The following is an 18,291-nucleotide window of genomic DNA, read 5'->3' as shown; positions in this document are numbered from 1 at the left end:
AGGTAGTAAGCAAGGTCAGAGGCAGTGGAGTTGAAATTCTAAGGGTCTAGAAAGCTAAACAGTGTTTCACAGATTCTTTTGCCCAGAGAGTTCTGAATAGAAGTTTGTTCTTCAATTAGATGCACTATTCACTCACCTAAGAAATATTTTAATTCAAACCAATACTTGAGCACCGTCTATAGGTAAAATACTGTTGTAGGCACTGAGGATACAGCAGTGAACAAAGCCGACAAGAATATCTGTCCTCATGAAACATACAGAGAAGACAAACAATAAATATGGTAAATAAGTAAGATAAATAGAAGCATGTTAAAATCGATAATTGCCAGGAGAAAAATGAAGCAAGACTATTAAGCCATGAAAAGAAATGCAGGAAGTTTAAATGCCTATTGCTAAGTGAAAGAAGCCAACTGGAAAGTCTGTATACTGTATGATTCCAACTATATGACATTCTGGAAAAAGCAAAACTCTGGGAGCAATAAAAAGATCAGTGGTTGCAAAGTGTTCAGATGGAGGGAGGGATGAATTGGTGGAGCACAGTGGATTTTTCGGCAGTGAAACTATTCTCTATGATACTGTCATAGTGGATACATGACATTATACATTTGTCAAAAGCCCTACTGTAAACTATGGACTTTAGTTAATAATAATATATCAATATTGGTTCTTTAATTGCAACAAATGTACCACACTAGTACAAGATGTTAATCAGGGAAAACTAGGGATAAGGAAGTATACAGTAACTGTGATTTCTATTCAATTTTTCCATAAACCTAAAACTGCTCTAAGAATTATGCTATTAACCTGTTTTTAATGTGAAAAATAAAGAGGGAAGGAGGACAGGATGTCTGGGAGGGTTGCAATTTTAGATAGCACAGACAGTAAAGGCCTTTCTGAGAAGGTGGCATTTAAGTAAAGGCTGAAAGTTAGTGAGTGAGCCGTGCAGCTATCTGCATAGCTACCTGTGAGACCATTCCAGAAAGAGAGTAAATACTAGACCTTGAGGTGGGAGTGTGTTCCAGAGGGGTAAGGGGGTGGGAGGAATGGATCAGGTCATGGGATGCTTTGGGGGCTATTGGAAGGACTTTGGTGTTTTCTCAGAGTGAGATAGGAAGGAGACATGACATAGTGGCCTGACTTACTTTGGAGTTGGATGTGCAGGGAAATGCAAATCAAAACCACAATGAGATATCACCTTACACCTGTCAGAATGGCTAAAATAAAAAACACAAGAAACAAGTCCTCATGCAGATGTGGAGAAATAGGAACGCTCATGCAGTGTTGGTGGGAATGCAGACTGGTGCAATGACTGTGGAAACTACCCTATGATCCAGTAATCACACCTTTGGGTATTTACCCAAAGGATATAAAAACATTAATTCAAAGGGATATAAGCGCCCTATGTTTATTGTAGCATTATTTACAATAGCCAAATTATGGAAGGAACTTAAGTGTCCATTGATAGAGGAATGGATAAAGAAGATGTGGCATATACATATAATGGAATATTATTCAGCCATAAAAAAGAATGAAATCTTGCTATTTGCAATGACATCAATGGATCTAGAGAGTATAATGCTCAGTCGTTAAGTGTCTGCCTTCGGCTCAGGTCATGATCCCAGGGTCCTGGGATGGAGCCCCGCATCGGGCTCCCTGCTCCGCGGGAAGCCTGCTTCTCCCTCTGCCACTCGCCCTGCTTGTGTTCCCTCTCTCGCTGTGTCTCTCTCTGTCAAAAAAATAAAATCTTAAAAAAAAAATGAAGTCAGTCAGAGAAAGAAAAATACCATATGATTTCCCTCATATGTGAAATTTAAGAAACAAAACAAATGAGCAGAGAGATGGGAAAAGGAGACAAACCAAAAACCAGACTCTTAACTACAGAGAACAGACTGATGGTTAACAGAAGGGAGGTGGGTGGAGGGATGGGTGAGATAGGTGATGGGGATTAAGAGTACGCTCATCCTGATGAGTGCCAAGTAATATATGGAAGTGTCAAATCACTATATTGTACACCTGAAACTAGTATAACACTGTATGTTAATTACACTGGAATTAAAAATTTTTTTGCAATGAAAATTTTAAAGAAGAAAAATCTATCTAAATGAGTAAATAAAACATCATTTAAAAAAAGATTTTATTTTAAAAAAAAGATTTTATTTATTTGTCAGAGAGAGAGAGAGAGAGGCAGGCAGAGGGAGAAGCAGACTCCCCGCTGAGCAAGGAGCCCGATGCAGGACTGGATCCCAGGACCCTGGGATCATGACCTGAGCCCAAAGCAGCTGCTTAATGACTGAGCCACCCAGGCATTCCATAAAACATCATTTTTTTTAAAAAGTTGGATGTGGGGGGGCACCTGGGTAGCTCAGTCGGTTAAGCGGCTGCCTTCGGCTCAGGTCATGATCCCAGGGTCCTGGGATCGAGCCCCGCATCGGGCTCCAGCCCCGCATCGAGCTCCCTGCTCCTCGGGAAGCCTGCTTCTCCCTCTCCCACTCCCCCTGCTTGTGTTCTCTCTCTGTCAAATAAATAAATAAAATCTTTAATAAAAAAAAAGTCGGATGTGGGGTATGAGAAAAAGAAATTCAAAACCTTGAGGCCAGAGGAAGTACAATGATGTTGCCTTTTTTTTTTTTAAGTAGGCTCCACACCCAACATGGGGCTTGAACTCACAACCCTAAGAGTCACATGCTCTACTGACTGAGCCAGCCAGGCACACCTGATGTTGCCATTTCTTGAGCTGGGAATTCTACCAGGAGAAGCACATTCCAGGGCAAGTTCAGCAGCTTGATTTCAGTCATGGTCAGTCATATGACTCTTCCAAGTGGAGATATAAATTTGGGTGCCATCAGCTTATAGATAGTATTTAAAATCCCAGTCAGAATGGATGAGATCATCAAGGGAATGCATGAAGATAGAAAAGAGAAAAAGTCCAAGGACTGAACCATGGGGAACTCCAGAGTTTGAAGGTCAGGGCAATAGGGGAACCAGTAAATGGGACTGAGAAAAACTGGAAAGAAAAGAAAGAGAGGGGCGCCTGCCTGGCTGACTCAGTAGGTGGAGCATGTAGCTGTTTGTTTGTTTTTTTTTTAAGATTTATTTACTTGTGAGGGGTGAGGGGCGGAACAGAGGGCGGAGCAGTCTTTTTTTTTTTTTTAAGATTTTTATTTATTTCTTTGAGAGAGACAGATAGCAAGAGAGAGCATAAGCAGGGGTAAGAGGGAGAAGCGTAGGGAGCCCAATGTGGGGCTCAGTCCCAGGACCCTGGGATCAAGCCCCTGGTCGGGATCCCCGCTCCGCGGGAAGCCTGCTTCTCCCTCTCCCACTCCCCCTGCTTGTGTTCCCTCTCTCGCTATGTCTCTCTCTGTCAAATAAATAAATAAAATCTTTTAAAAAAAAAAAGTTTCTTTTTGTTTGTTTTTTAAAGATTTTATTTATTTATTTGAGAGACAGAGAGCATGAGAGGGAAGAGGGCAGAGGGAGAAGCAGACTCCACGCGGAGCAGGGAGCCCGATGCGGGACTCGATCCCAGGACTCCAGGATCATGACCTGAGCCAAAGGCAGTCGCTTAACCGACTGAGCCACCCAGGTGCCCTGTTTGTTTGTTTTTAAGAAAGTGTTCCAAGGAGGAGGAGAAAAGAATGGTAAATTGTCAGATGCCACTGAAAGATCAAATAAGATGAAGCCAGGGAATGACCAGTGGATTAAGCAAAATGGAGATTATGGGTGAGCATGATAAAGACAGATTAGGTGGCCTGGTGGGCAGAAGAGCTTGTATGTAGTGTGTTCAAAAGAATGATAGTGGGTGGGAAACAGTGATTATAGACAGTTCTTTCCAAGGAGGGAAGGAGAGAAATGGGGTGGTAACTAGAGGGGTAACAGAGGTGAGGAAGGGACTATTTCAAGATGAAGGAATTGCAGGGACACCTGGGCTCAGGTCAGGATCCCAGGTCCTGGGAGCCCCACGGCAGGCTCCTTGCTCAGCAGGGAGCCTGCTTGTCCGTCTGCCTGCCCCTCCCCCCGTGCGCGCTCTCTCTCCCTCTCTCTCACAAATAAATAAAATCTTAAAAAAAAAAAGTTGAAGGAATTGCAGTATGTTAGTACACTCAGGGGAAAGATCCTGTACTGACGAAAATCTGGGGTTGCAGCAGAGATAGAAGAGAGTTCCTGGAGCCAGATGGTTAAAAAGATGAGGGGTGGGGTCTAGTTCGCAAGCGGAAGGCCAAGGATTGTTCACCTATAATAACAGGAGAGAAGGCAGAGTAAGTGGGCACGCCAAGGAAGCTGTAAAAATCTCTCTAGCTGCTTCTGTTGCTGGGGTGTAAGAAACAAAACCATTCCCCCAAGAGTGAGGATGACGGAGGGGCTGGAGGTTTGAGGAGAGGGAAGGTAGGATATAGGCATTCAGAAGCAGATCGAGGTTGGAAGGCTCGTTTACAAGACACTGGAATCAACATTAGGACAGGAATAGTGCAGGAGAGAGGGACAGGGTGGGGTGCGAGCAGCAGATGCCTGCAACAAGGAGAGGTGGTCCTGGTTTAATGAGAAGGTACTGCTGTGTGTGTGTGTGTGTGTGTGTGTATGTACATGACTAGCTCCCCAAAGGCTCCTTCCCAGACAATAATTATTTCTGCTTCTTTCTTTTCTTTTTTTTTTTTTAAGGTAGAGAGAAGGTGAGGAGGGGCAGAGGAGAGGGAGAGAGAGAATCCCAAGCAGGTGCCAGGCCCAATGCAGGGCTTGATCTTATGACCCTGAGATCATGACCTGAGCCAAAATCAAGAGTCGGACACTTAACCGACTGAGCCACCCAGGTGCCCCGATTACTATCTGCTTCTATGACCATTGATTCATTTTGCGTGTTCTTGAACATCATATAAATTGAGATCATACAATATATAATTTTTGTGTATCTAGTTTCTGTCAACATTTTGGTTGTGAAATCTAATGTTGTGGCAATAGTTTTGGTTTGTTTGTTTTTTTGCTATGTAGTATTTCATTTTATTGACAAACCCACAATTTATCCATTCTGCTGTTAATGGACATTTTGGTTATATCCAGTTTTTGGCTATCCTGAATAAAACTCCTATGACATTCTTGTACCTGTATTTTCATGCACAGGTGCACTAATTTTTCTTGAGTATGTAGCTGGGCCATAGGGGGGATGTGTATGTTTAGCTTTAGTAGATAGTATCTAAATATTCCAGTTTATACTCCTCCAGGCAATGTACACGTGTACAGTGTCCTCACCGACATTTGGTATTGTCAGTCCTTTTAGCTTTAAGTATTTTGGTGGTTATGTTGAAGTATTTCATTGTGGTTTTAATTTGTATTTCCCTGATGCAAAATGAGATTAAGCAACTTTTCGTTATTCTTATTGGCCATTTATAGCTTATCTTTTGTAAAGTGCTTGTTCAAGTCTTTGCCCATGATTTTACTGCGGGTTTTTTGCTCATCAATTTGTAGTTTTTTATATATTCTGGACACAAGTGCTTTGTCAAGTATGTTAATTCCAGTTATTTTCTCCCAGTCTGTGTGGTGCCTTTCCACTGTCTTAATGCTATTTTTTGGTAAACATAAATCCTTTCTTTTTATTGTGCTGAAATTCACATAACATAAAATTAACATTTTAAAGTGAACAATTGATCAGCATTTAGTATAACCACGATGTTGTGTAAAACCACATCTGTCTAACTCCAAACATTTTCATCCTTTCCTTTCACCCCATACCCTTTAAGTAGTCACTCCCATTCCCCACCCTCCCAACCCCTGAAAACCAGCAATCTGTACTGTTCTGTGAATTTACCTATCTGGATATTTCATAAATGGAATCCTACAATATATGACCTTTTATGTCTGGCCTCTTTCACTTAGCAGAATGTTTTTAAAACTCATCCAAGAAGTTCTTAATTTTAATAAAGTCTAATTTATCAAACCTTTCATTGGGGTGCCTGGGTGGCTCAGTTCATTAAGCATCTGCCTACGGCTCAGGTCGTGATCTCAGGGCCTGGGATCAAGCCTCATGTCAGCCTCCCTGCTCAGCTGGAAGTCTGCTTCTCCCTCTCACTCTCCCTCTGTGCTCTCTCTCTGTCAAATAAATAAATAAAATCTTTAAAAAAATTGTTTTTAAATTTAATTTAATTTAAAAAAACCCTTTCATTTATGGTTAGTGCTTTTGTGTCCTGGTTAAGGTCAAGAAGTTTTGTTTGTTTGTTCGTTTTTCTAAAAGCTTTATTTGTTTTACTTTTCACATTTAGGTTCATGATCTATTGTGAATTAATGTTTGCATACACTGTGGTTTAGGGATTCTCCCCCATATGGATATTCACTATTTACTGAAAAGACCATCCTTTCCCCCCACCAAATTGCAATGGAATAGTATTGTGTTCTTGAAATGAATAGTTCCGGTAGTAACCAGTAGCTTCCTGATAGCCTCCCAACTTCCTAATCGTGGCAAAAATAGCAGTTTCCCTGGCAGACTAGTTCTGCCATTTTCTGAGAATCATTCCTGGAAGCCGAGCTAGCACCCTCCCTTGCAGCCCTTCCAAGTACTTTGCAAATACCTAATTCAATAAATTGAATTCCTTTGTTCTTAATATTGGATTTCATTTTTTGTACAGAGCCCAGACCAGTCAAGCCCTCACACTGTGTATACTACTCATCGGGCTTGTCTCTGGTGCTACTGGTGCATATATTGTTGCCTGGAGCTTCAATTTGTCTAATTGCCCCAGCAGCTACCTTGTTATAGGGCCGGTGGGACTGTGGTAACAAAGAAGGGAAAAGCCTTCCTGTGGTTTATTTTAGACTGTTGCCCCCTGAGGGAAAAGTGAGCTGCTGAAATGACCCTGAGTGTGAGAGTGTGACCCAGGCTTGCTCAGCCTCATCCCCTCACGCCGCAGCAGTCATGCAGGTAGACGCAGCTTTCAGACGCTGGAAGTTCTCACAGCCGCGGGCCCCAAAATCCCCTCATCAGTCCACACCGTCTCCCTGAGTGCCTCATCCACAAGCATCCATCACCTTGGCCTGACAGCTTTGCATGTGTGCCACTCACTCGCACCTGAGTTCCAGAGTGCCACCCAGAAATGCCACAGACACTTCCAAGGCCCCATGATGAGAACCAAATTCACCACTTTCTACCAAACATTCTCTTGTCCCTGGATCTGCATCTCAGGGAAAGTTAGCACTGCTGACCCACACACAGAAACCTGGGAGGCATCTTCCACTCATTCCTCTTTCCTCATCACCCGTGATGACAAAGGCCTATCAATTCTAACTCCTTAATATCTCTCCAGTCCACCCCCCAGGCCCATCATCACAACCCTTGTTCCAGCCACCATCATATCTAATGTTTGCAACAGATTCCTTATCCTTGCCCCACCCCCATTGAGAATGTTTTCCTATAAAACAAAACTAATCATATTCAGATGCTTAAAACCCCTCATTCTCTCAAATGCCCGCATGATGAAGTCCAAGCTCATCATACAAGGGTGAAATAAAGACATTTTTGGCACATATGAGGGTGAAATAAAGACATTTTTACACCAACAGAAACAGAGTTTACTACCAGCGTATCTTAACTGTAAGAACTCTTACAGGATTGCCTTCTGGGAGAGTATAAACTATCCCAGAGAGAAGGTCTATGAAGCAAAAAAATCAGTGAGAAAAAAAAATTAGTAAACTTGGGGGTAAAGCTCAATCAACACTGCTTGCATATGACAATAATAATCATATCTAATTTATGTGGTTCAAAAGCAAGACAGACTTCTGGGCATAGAGGGTATATTATAGACACTCATTTATTTTTGCTCCTTCCAAAAATCTACTGGAATGATAATAAAGGCGTTTTTAAAAAGACATAAGCTCACAAAGACAAAGAGAACGGAAAAGTGAAATTTGGGAAGCTAGAAAGCAGGTGAATGTGTGTAACTGACGGCATGGACCAAGGAAAACTGAATTCTCAGTCAGTGGGCAAAGCTGGGAGGCAAGTTGGTTAGACTGCAGGTGCAGAAGCCCTGGACTATCAGGAGTCAGCAGCACCAGCCACTTCTGACAGGGATGATAAAGATGCGGTGAAAAACAGGGAAACTATTTGAAAATCTGTCTAAGGAGGGTTGTAACCCAGGTCCCCTGACGCATTCCTTTTTTTTTTTTTTAAAGATTTTATTTATTTGACAGAGAGAGAGAGCACAAGCAGGGGGAGCAGCCAAGGGAGAGGGAGAAGCAGACTTCCTGCCGAGCAGGGAGCCCAATGTGGGGCTCGATCCCAGGACCCTGGGATCATGACAGGAGCTGAAGGCAGATGCCCAACCAGCTGAGCCACCCAGGCGCCCCTCCCCTGATGCATTCCATGCATACTCTGTGACTCCCTCCTCCACCATGGCAGAAAAGTGGAGTCTCCAGAGAGGGCAGGAATAGGATGCTAAAAACAAGAGGACCAAAAGAACATTTACAGCCTGAATTCTGAGAGCCCCAGCCCTTTCCCCAAACTCAGGACCCAGAATGCTAGCAATTAGAACCATTCTTTCCAAGAAAGAGACTGGAATATGCTTGCTTCAAAGAATCTGATTTAAAGATACTGACCTCAGGGATTCCCCCAGGAAAATGTCTGGCCAGATCATGCTAGAAAGAACCTTACAGCTAACAGCTCCCCGCCAAGGCTCAAAAATATTGTCTCCCCCATTATGTCTCAAAAGTAAAGGCTTTAAGAAAGAAAAAAAAAAAAAATATTGTCTCCCACACACAGAGAACGTAAATCTTAGACAGAGAAGGTAAAATCCTGCCCTGCCATTCATGAGGCTAAGAGACACAGAAAGCCAGCAAAGTTAACAAAAAACACTCTTTCTCCCAAGGTATGTAGCAATAAAGTTCATAAGGTCTCCCTTCTGTAACTACTGCTTTCTCACTCACTGAGAAACTTTGTTCTCTAAACTCATGGGCCATAAGAAACATTGCTATTTGAAAGCCTATCAGTAAGAATGAATCATTCTCCTTTGGCCTGAAGGCTCCAAGTCATCTTGAGATAGAGAAGCAGTCCTGATTTACAACCCAGGTGCAGAGCTTCAGATAAAGGGTTTCTGGACATAGTATTTCACATCTATGTTTACTTCTCAGTCCAGCCCTGATATTAACCGCTTTACATGGATCCCTGTTTACCTTGAGCCTATTAGAACACTGCTTCATTTAAATTTCACCTAAGCCAGGGCACCTGGGTGGCTCAGTCGTTAAGCGTCTGCCTGCAGCTCAGGTCATGATCCTGGGGTCCTGGGATCGAGCCCCACATCGGGCTCCCTGCTCAGCAGGAGGCCTGTTTCTCCCTCTCCCACTCCCCCTGCTAGTGTTCCCTCTCTCTGTCAAATAAATAAAGAAAATCTTTTAAAAAATACAAAATAAATTTCACCTAAGCTTCACCCTTGCCCCAAGGCCTGTAGTCCATGTATCGCTTCCTTTGTTTGCTGAGATACCTATGATTCCTTTGGTCTGTGGATTCCCACACTGCGCCACAGGCCGAAAGGCCCATGCTGGCTGTTGGCTGGTTGGGCTTGGACAACTCTTTCAAAGAAAACTGGAGGCTTTGGTCCACCAAAGCGAGAGAGTAAACCAAGAATGAAGTCCAGTGGATTGTGGGAAATAGGATCTGACACAGGCAAGAAGCAAGGAGAATTGCAGGAGGAGAGTGGGGGGGGAGGGTCACAGGGGAGAGGGCAAAGAGGTCAGAGAGGTTTGGCCCAGGAGCCCCCAGGAAAGACTTCAGTGGGAAGGTGAGATTGACTGAGGGCCTTCAGAGGAAATGTAGACAGTTGGAGAAGAGTTTAGGGTCAGTTAGTAATAAGTAGAAGACAAAAAACACTCCAAGGAAGGAAAAGTATCCTCGTGACACATCTGTGAATAACATTTACATAGTCAAAGTAATGAAAATTCTGAATAGTCCTTTAACCAAAGTTGTTATATAATCATATGGAGGAAGTGGGGGAGAGAGGGTGAGGCTATGGAAGATCTGAGTCCTCATCTTCCATTTTAGAAATCTATGCATAATATTATAAAGTAAAAAATCAAGTATTCACCATATAAGATGTTATTTAGGGATATGGAGATAACTGCTAAACTACCCTGCACAGGGGTTGAGAGTGGTTGCTTCTAGGTAGGGGGAGACGGGTAGAGTGGGCTGGGATGTGTTGTTCATAACAAGTATTGTACTGTTTACCTCCAAATTGTAGCTCAAAAACCCAAAACTAAAACTAGAAAAGACAGAACTAAAATCTTGAGCTTAATTGCATATTGGTTGGGAGGGGTTGATTAAAGTCACTCTAAGGTTTTAATTTTGATTGTTAAATTAAATGTTCATGTTAAAATTTTTCATTTAGGGGTACCTGGCTGGCTTAGTCGGTGGAGTGTACGACTCTTGATCTCGGGGTTGTGAGTTCAAGCCCCACACTGGGTGTAGAGATTACTTAAAAATAAAATCTTTGGGGCGCCTGGGTGGCTCAGTCATTAAGCGTCTGCCTTCCGCTCAGGTCATGATCCCGGGGTCCTGGGATCGAGCCCCATGTCCGGCTCTCTGCTCAGCGGAGAGCCTGCTTCTCCCTCTCCCACTTCCCCTGCTTGTGTTCCCTCTCTCGCTGTGTCTCTCTCTGTCAAATAAATAAATAAATAAAATCTTCAAAAATAAATAAAATCTTAACAAGAAAAATAAAAAATAAAATAAAAATTTTCATTTAAATATTAGTAGAAGAGAAGCAGAGTATATAATTTCCAAGTAGATAGGGAGGAAAAAAGGAATGGAGGGGTATTCAAATAGCCCAAAAGAAGACAAGAAAGGAGAAAAATAAAAGACTTAGAAAATTCTGGATGGATAAAAACCACCAAAAAACATTTGCTAGAAATGAATCCAATGATATCCCAATCACAATCAATGTAAATAAAGTGAAATCTCCAGTTAAAAGGCAGTTTTTATTTATTAAACTAAATAAACATTAATATCCAGGTTTATATATTGATTACAAGATACATACCTAAAACATAAGAAATATGAAGGTTAAAACTAGAATAGAAAATATATATGTGCCAGGCAAATACAACCAAAAGAAAGCTAGTGTAGATATATTAATACCAGATAAAATGAAATAAAATTTATGACAAAAGCACCCACAGGTAAAAAGAGCTACTATGTTGATATAAGTTCCAATTCACTACAAAGACATGATCATTATAAACCTATGTTTTTAATAATACAGCTTCAATTTTATCAAGAAAAAATTAACAGAACACCCAAGAGAAATGGATAAATCCACCACAGTTGTGGGAAATCTTAACATAGATCTCTCAGTTAACTGATGGATCAGAAAACAGAAAAAATATACATGTGTGTATGTTTTTCATCAAGAATATAGAAGATTTGAGGGACGCCTGGGTGGCTCAGTTGGTTAAGCATCTGCCTTCAGCTCGGGTCATGATCCCAAGGTCTTGGGATCGAGTCCCACATCGGGCTCCCTGCTCGGCAGGGAGTCTGCTTCTCCCTCTCCCTCTGCTGCTCTCTCTGTCAAATAAATAAATAAAATTAAAAAAAAAAAAAAGAAAATAGAAGATTTGAGCAACACAACCGAAGGTTTGACCTAATGAATTTATATAAAACCCTGCAGCCAATTACTAGAGAATACGTATTTTTTTCTCGAACACATACAACATTTTAAACAAATTTATTAAGGTATACCTGACATACATAAGCCGCACATATTTAAAATGTACAATTTGATAAGTTTCAACTTAGTACACATGCATAAAACCATCACCACCGTCAAGAAGATGAACATATTCATCAATCCCAAAAGTTTGCTCATGAACCTGTTATCTTGGGTGGCAACGTAACTGGTTGAAAGACTACATTTTCCACCTCTTACAGCTACTTGTGACCATGTGACTACATTCTACGTATATAAACACAAAGACGACGTGAGTGGTGTTTACTGGATGGATCTTCCGGAAATGTTCCTTAAAGAAGGCGCAGAAAGCTGACATATATCCTTTTTTAATCCTTTAATCTTTAATCCTTTTGATCCTTTTCCCCTTCTCCCCCACTTTCTCTTCCTGTTTGGAGCGCAGACTTGATGACTGAAGGATCTTGTGATCTGGAGGCACCTTGGGGATAGAAAACACAGGCTAAGGATGGTAAATAGGGGGGGCGCCTGGGTGGCTCAGTCGTTAAGCGACTGCCTTTGGCTCAGGTCATGATCCCAGGGTCCTGGGATCAATCCCCGCATCGGGCTCCCTGCTCCTCGGGAAGCCTGCTTCTCCCTCTCCCACTCCCCCTGCTTGTGTTCCCTCTCTTGCTGTGTCTCTCTCTGTCAAATAAATAAATAAAATCTTAAAAAAAAAAAAAAAGGGTGGTAAACAGGGAAGCTGAGGAACCCCCGAAACCATGTAGGCCCTGGGCTATCTACATCCGGACCTCATTACCTTGAGAGAAAAATTAACTTCCGTTTGTTTAAGTCTCTGCTATTTCCAATCTCAGTTACAAACATAAATGCAGTTCCAAACTGATGGAAGTGGAGTATCTAAAATGTGGCATTTGCTTAGGGGAAGCATGTTGGCCAATCGTTTAGGGAGGATCCACTCCACTGCAGGCTGGAAAGCTAGCAGCCCCTAGTACTTGCAAACCACTTATTGTTGTACCTTAGAAAGCCACTGAGAACGGGTTTCATGTTCTTGTTTGTTGGTGCTGCTTTTAGCAAAATTCTGCATGAGACATGAAGTTACGCTTGAACCAGTCTGTAAGCATAAAAAAAGAAAAGAAAGAAAATAACACGGCTAAGGAAAGCACTCTCTCTCTCTACACACACACACACACAATCAGGAATATAAAAGTTGATGGAGAGTCTCATTATATGGAGGCTTCTCTATCCCAAACTGAAGCAGTTCAGAATAGCAGCTGCTAAACAGTCACCCGCCAGGAGATAGCACTGTGGCCCCAAACCTTTTCAAGCATCTTTGCTTAAGAGTTCTGTGCCTGGGGGTGCCTGGGTGGCTCAGCCGTTAAGTGTCTGCCTTCCGCTCGGGTCATGATCCCAGGAACTTCTCCCTCTCCCACTCCCCCTGCTTGTGTTCCCTCTCGCTCTCTCTCACTGTCCCTCTCTGTCAAATAAATAAATAAGATTTTCTTTTTAAGATTTTTTATTTATTTATTTGACAGAGACAGAGATCGCAAGAGCAGGAACACAAGCAAGGGGAGTGGGAGAGGGAGAAGCAGGCTTCCTGCTGAGCAGGGAGCCCGATGCTGGGCTCGATCCCAGGACCCTGGGATCATGACCTGAGCCGAAGGCAGACGCTTAACGACTGAGCCACCCAGGCGCCCCAAATAAGATCTACACTTGATCTTAGCCAAAAGGCCGAGAAGCGATCCCAAATAAGATCTAAAAAAAAAAAAGAGTTCTGTGCCTGACTATAGTGCAAGACTCCCAGCAAAGATCCGACTAACAGTTCATCTTCCCCTTCAGGCCTCCAACAATTGGCAGGGTCGGGGTGGGGGAGGCTGGGAGGGAGTGGGGGGAGGACACAGCGGCCAATATGCAAAATATGAGTTTCTAGCCTCGCCTCGTATGATATCTTGGCCACAGTAACTCATGTTTAAGAGTTGACCGGAAGCCTACTAATTCTTTCATGAAACTATGTTAACAAAAACAAAACAAACAAACAAAAATCCGCACCTGGCCTGTCACAGCCTATGGCTATAAACTAAAACATCCTGGATCCACAACTCAGAAGTGGCCCCCTCTAGAGGCGGCTGCCCAAACTGGGTAGTCCTTGAAGAGAGTATCCCCCACAGAGGTCTCTTCAGATGGGCCCTGAGGGATGGTGGACAAAGAACAACTTCCCTGAGGGCAGAGCAAGAGGCCAGGGAGAGCAGTGGAGATTTTCCCAAGGGGCAGAGCGAGGGTAAGCCAGATAGACTGACTAAGGAACTTATTCTTCCGTCAGGGCACGTGGTCCTTGGTCCCTCCCAGACTTGATATACCCTGTTGTTCTACAGATCTATTGCTGTGAAACACATCACTCCAAAACTTAAAAATAGCAATCATTTATTATCCCCACAGCGTCTGTGCCTCCAAAGGGTTTTGCTGGGCACCCTGGCTCAGGGTGGCTTGTGTGGTAGGAGTTACACAGCTGGAGCTGGAAGAGCGAGGCATCTCACTCCCTTTTCTATTCTCAGGGCTTCTCAAGGGCTCTCTGTGTAGGCCACTTTGGGCTTCCTCACAAGATGGTGGCCTCCAGGCAGTTGGAGTGCTGACTTAGAGGGTCCCAGCATCAGTGTTCCAACAAACTAGTCAAAAGCTGCATTGCCTTTCAGGACCTGGCCTTAGAGGTTACAAAGCATCACTTCTGCTCTCCTCCATTGGTCAACCAGACACTGGTACATCCAGGTTCAAGGGATGAGAACATAGGCAAGCCACTCAGTGGTCTATGGACCAGTGACCAGCCACTGCTGGGTGTTCCCTATGCTGTCCTGAAAAAGAGAGAGCTTTGCTTGTGATTGACTTTTCCTATTCCACCAATGTATATACGGTGCATTGGCAGTTGACAATTTGTCTTAGTTCATAGGTTGCTAGGGCCACCTGGCTCAGTTAGTAGAGTATGTGACTCTTGATCTTGGAGTCATGAGTTCAAGCCCCACATGGTGCAGAGGTTACTTAAACCAGTATAGGTTGCTGGAACACAAATAGCCACATGAGAGACATTGAGTAGCTGAAGGGATGTACTGCTGCAGAGTCTAGTAGTCACCTATCTAAACTCCATTCTCCACACTACTGGGTATTTACCCAAAGAATACAAAAACACTAATTCAAAGGGATGCATACACCCCGATGTTTACGGCAGCATTATTTACAATAGCCAAGATACGGAAGCAGCCCAAGTGTCCCATCAATGGATGAATGGATAAAAAAGATGTGATATATATATAATGGAATATTATTCAGCCATAAAAAAGAATGAAATGTTGCCAGTTGCAATGACATGGATGAAGTTAGAGAGTATAATGCTAAGTGAAATAAGTCAATCAGAGAATGACAAATACTATATGATTTCACTTATATGGGAATTTAAGAAACAAAACAAATGATCAAAGGGAAAAAAGGGAGAGACAAACCAAGAAACAGACTCTTAAATATAAAGAAAAAACTGATGGTTACCAGAGGAGAGAGGGGTGGGGGAATAGGTGAAATAGGTGAAGGAAATTAAGGAATGCACTTGTCATGATGAGCAGTGGGTATTAAAATAAAAACTTAGGGATTAAGCGTCTGCCTTCGGCTCAGGTCATGACCCCAGGGTCCTGGGATCGAGCCCCGCATCGGGCTCCCTGCTCGGCGGGAAGCCTGCTTCTCCCTCTCCCACTCCCCCTGCTTGTGTTCCCTCTCTCCCTGTCTCTCTCTCTGTCAAATGAATAAATAAAATCTTTAAAAAAATAAATAAATAAAATAAAAACTTAAGGGACAACTGGGTGCTCAGTTGGGTGTCTGACTCTTGATCAGCTCAGGTCTTGATCTCAGGGTCGTGAGTTTGAGCCTGGCATTGGGCTCTGGCATCTGGTCCCATCTAGATGGTTCAAGCCCAAGTACTTTCCATGATGTTTTCTTGGTTCATGGGAAGCTCCCACATTCTTACCATGCCAAATGCTGGAAGTGCAGGCTGCCTCCTAGGACTGGCATCCCAGGTCCTGGCTCCAGCCAACCAAACCATCAGCAGATACTTATCCTTATGTTCATATGCATTTCCCAAATGCCAGAAAACTCTTGTCAAGTTCTTCTGGAACTTGTGCTCTGTTGTACTCTTTGGCAGCACTGGGACAATAACTCTACCACCCAAGAAACATGCAGCCAAGGAGTGAGATGCCCACCTCTGTTTCTTGCAAGTACCCCCAGTCTCTAGATACTCTCCTTACTTGGTGTATAGCCTCTGCTCACCTCCCTCACAATGAGAAAAGGGGAAAAACAAAGTACTCCAAAATAGCCCAACTATTCTATCTCCACACCTTCATTCCCTCGTCAAATTTCTCATCCTCTATAGGATGAAGATGAGGATAAGGACCATCAATGTTGGAGGAGTTGTTCTCTTTAGTCTGTCCAGTAGTCTTTCCTTACTATGTGGAGTACCTACATGCTCTTCTTCTCTCTTGAGGACTCAGTTCAAATTCCAAGGCAACAGGAAAAATCTCTTTCAACATCCTGTTACATATGCACTACTATCTTTAATTTTCACAACCACCTTAGGAGTTAGAGAAATGACATAACTGAGACTTGAGGAAGAAGCTTCTGGTTAAATATGGTGAATTGAGCATACACATTTATCTCTGTTCCCTCCAGAAACCATATCAAAATGAGAGTAAGGAGGCGTGCCGGGGTGGGTCAGTCAGTTAAGCGTCCAACTCTTGATCTCAGCCCAGGTCTTGATCTTGGGGTCTTGAGTTCAGGCCTCGTGTTGGGCTCCACACTGGGCATGGAGCCTACTTAAAAAAAAAAAAAATGAGAGTAAGAAATTAAAAAAAAAAAAAACAGAAAAGCACAAGGACAAAGAGAGAGAAGACTGGAGCAAATGAGAGATATGATTTTGAAAAATGGAAAGTCGTATGTGTGAGGTTTTAAATCCTTAAGTTTGAATATTTTCCATTCTACTCATGAGGTGTGGAGTTGCAATCCAAAATGATGTAAGATAATTGGAGTCTGAGAACTTGTAAAGACTTCAAAAATCAGAAGGTCTTAGTCTTTTGAAAGCAGGGTCAGGAGGATTGGAAAATTCCTCTTTGGGGACAATGATTGACCCAGGAGAAAAAGTTTACAGGAGCTCAAGGACTGGTCCCTCCCTCACCCACCAGCTGACTTTTTCTGGACCTTCTATGAGCTTTCCATTTCTCTTTTTGACCTCAGCTTAAGTCAGAACAGATAGTCAAGGATCAACAGAAAGCTGATGGCAACCTCAAACATGAAAGACAAGAAAAGGAACCAAGAAGGTAACGGATAATGAAGGGGTCAGAAGACAATTACAAAAAACTTCAATTAATATCTTCAGTTGGGGGGGCGCCTGGGTGGCTCAGTCGTTAAGCGTCTGCCTTCTGCTCAGGTCATGATCCCAGCGTCCTGGGATCGAGCCCCGCATCGGGCTCCCTGCTCATCAGGAAGCCTGCTTCTCCCTCTCCCACTCCCCCTGCTTATGTTCTCTCTCTCGCTGTGTCTCTCCCTGTCAAATAAATAAATAAAATCTTTAAAAAAAAAATATCTTCAGAGGGGTATCTGGGTGTCTCAGCAGTTGGTTAAGTGTCCGACTCTTGGTTTCAGCTCAGGTCAGGATCCCAGGCTCCTGGGATTGAGCCCCGAATCGGGATCCCTGCTCAGCCAGGAGTCTGTTTGTCCCTCTCCGTCTGCCACCCACTCCCCCTGCTCTCTCTCTCTCTCTCCCTCTCTCAAATAAATAAATAAAATCTTAAAAAAAAAAAAAGAATTAGAGGCTTAATCTAGGAGACAGAATATCTGATTAATAAGAGTTTTGGAGGGCGCCTGGGTGGCTCAGTCAGTTAAGCATCTGCCTTCGGCTCAGGTCATGATCCCAGGGTCCTGGGATCAAGTCCCACATCAGGCTCCCTGCTCAGTGGGGAATCTTCTTCTCCCTCTGCCCCTCCCCCTTCTCATGCTCTCTCTCTCTCTCCCTCGCAAAAATAAGTAAATAAAAAATTTTTAAAAATAAGAATTTTGGAGGGCGCCTGGGTGGCTCAGTTGGTTAAGCGACTGCCTTCGGCTCAGGTCATGATCCTGGAGTCCCGGGATCGAGTCCCGCATCGGGCTCCCTGCTCGGCAGGGAGTCTGCTTCTCCCTCTGACCCTCCCCCCTCTCATGTGCTCTCTCTCTCTCATTCTCTCTCTCAAATGAATAAATAAAATCTTTAAAAAAAAGATTATAAAAAAATAAGAATTTTGGAAAGAGAACAAATTGAGTAGTTACTGGAAAATTATTAAAGAAATAATTCAAGAACATGTTCCTGAACTGAAGGACATGAGTTTCCAGATTGAAAGGGTCTAACAGAGTAAATTTAAAAAACAAAGAAACAACATTTTCTTGAAAATCAAACACCCAAGGGTATTTCATTATGAAATTTCATAGTAAATATTAAATGAAACTCTTAAAGGCTTCTAGAGAGGGGCGCCCGGATGGCTCAGTTGGTTAAGTGTCAGACTCTTGATTTTGGCTTGGGTCATGATCACTGGGGGCAAAGCCTATAAAGATTTTCTCCCTCCCTCTTCCTCTGCCCCTCCCCCTGCTCATC

This window comes from Neomonachus schauinslandi, chromosome 4 (assembly GCF_002201575.2).
Source record: "Neomonachus schauinslandi chromosome 4, ASM220157v2, whole genome shotgun sequence".
In the NCBI taxonomy this organism is placed as follows: domain Eukaryota; kingdom Metazoa; phylum Chordata; class Mammalia; order Carnivora; family Phocidae; genus Neomonachus; species Neomonachus schauinslandi.
This window is presented reverse-complemented; position numbering follows the sequence as displayed.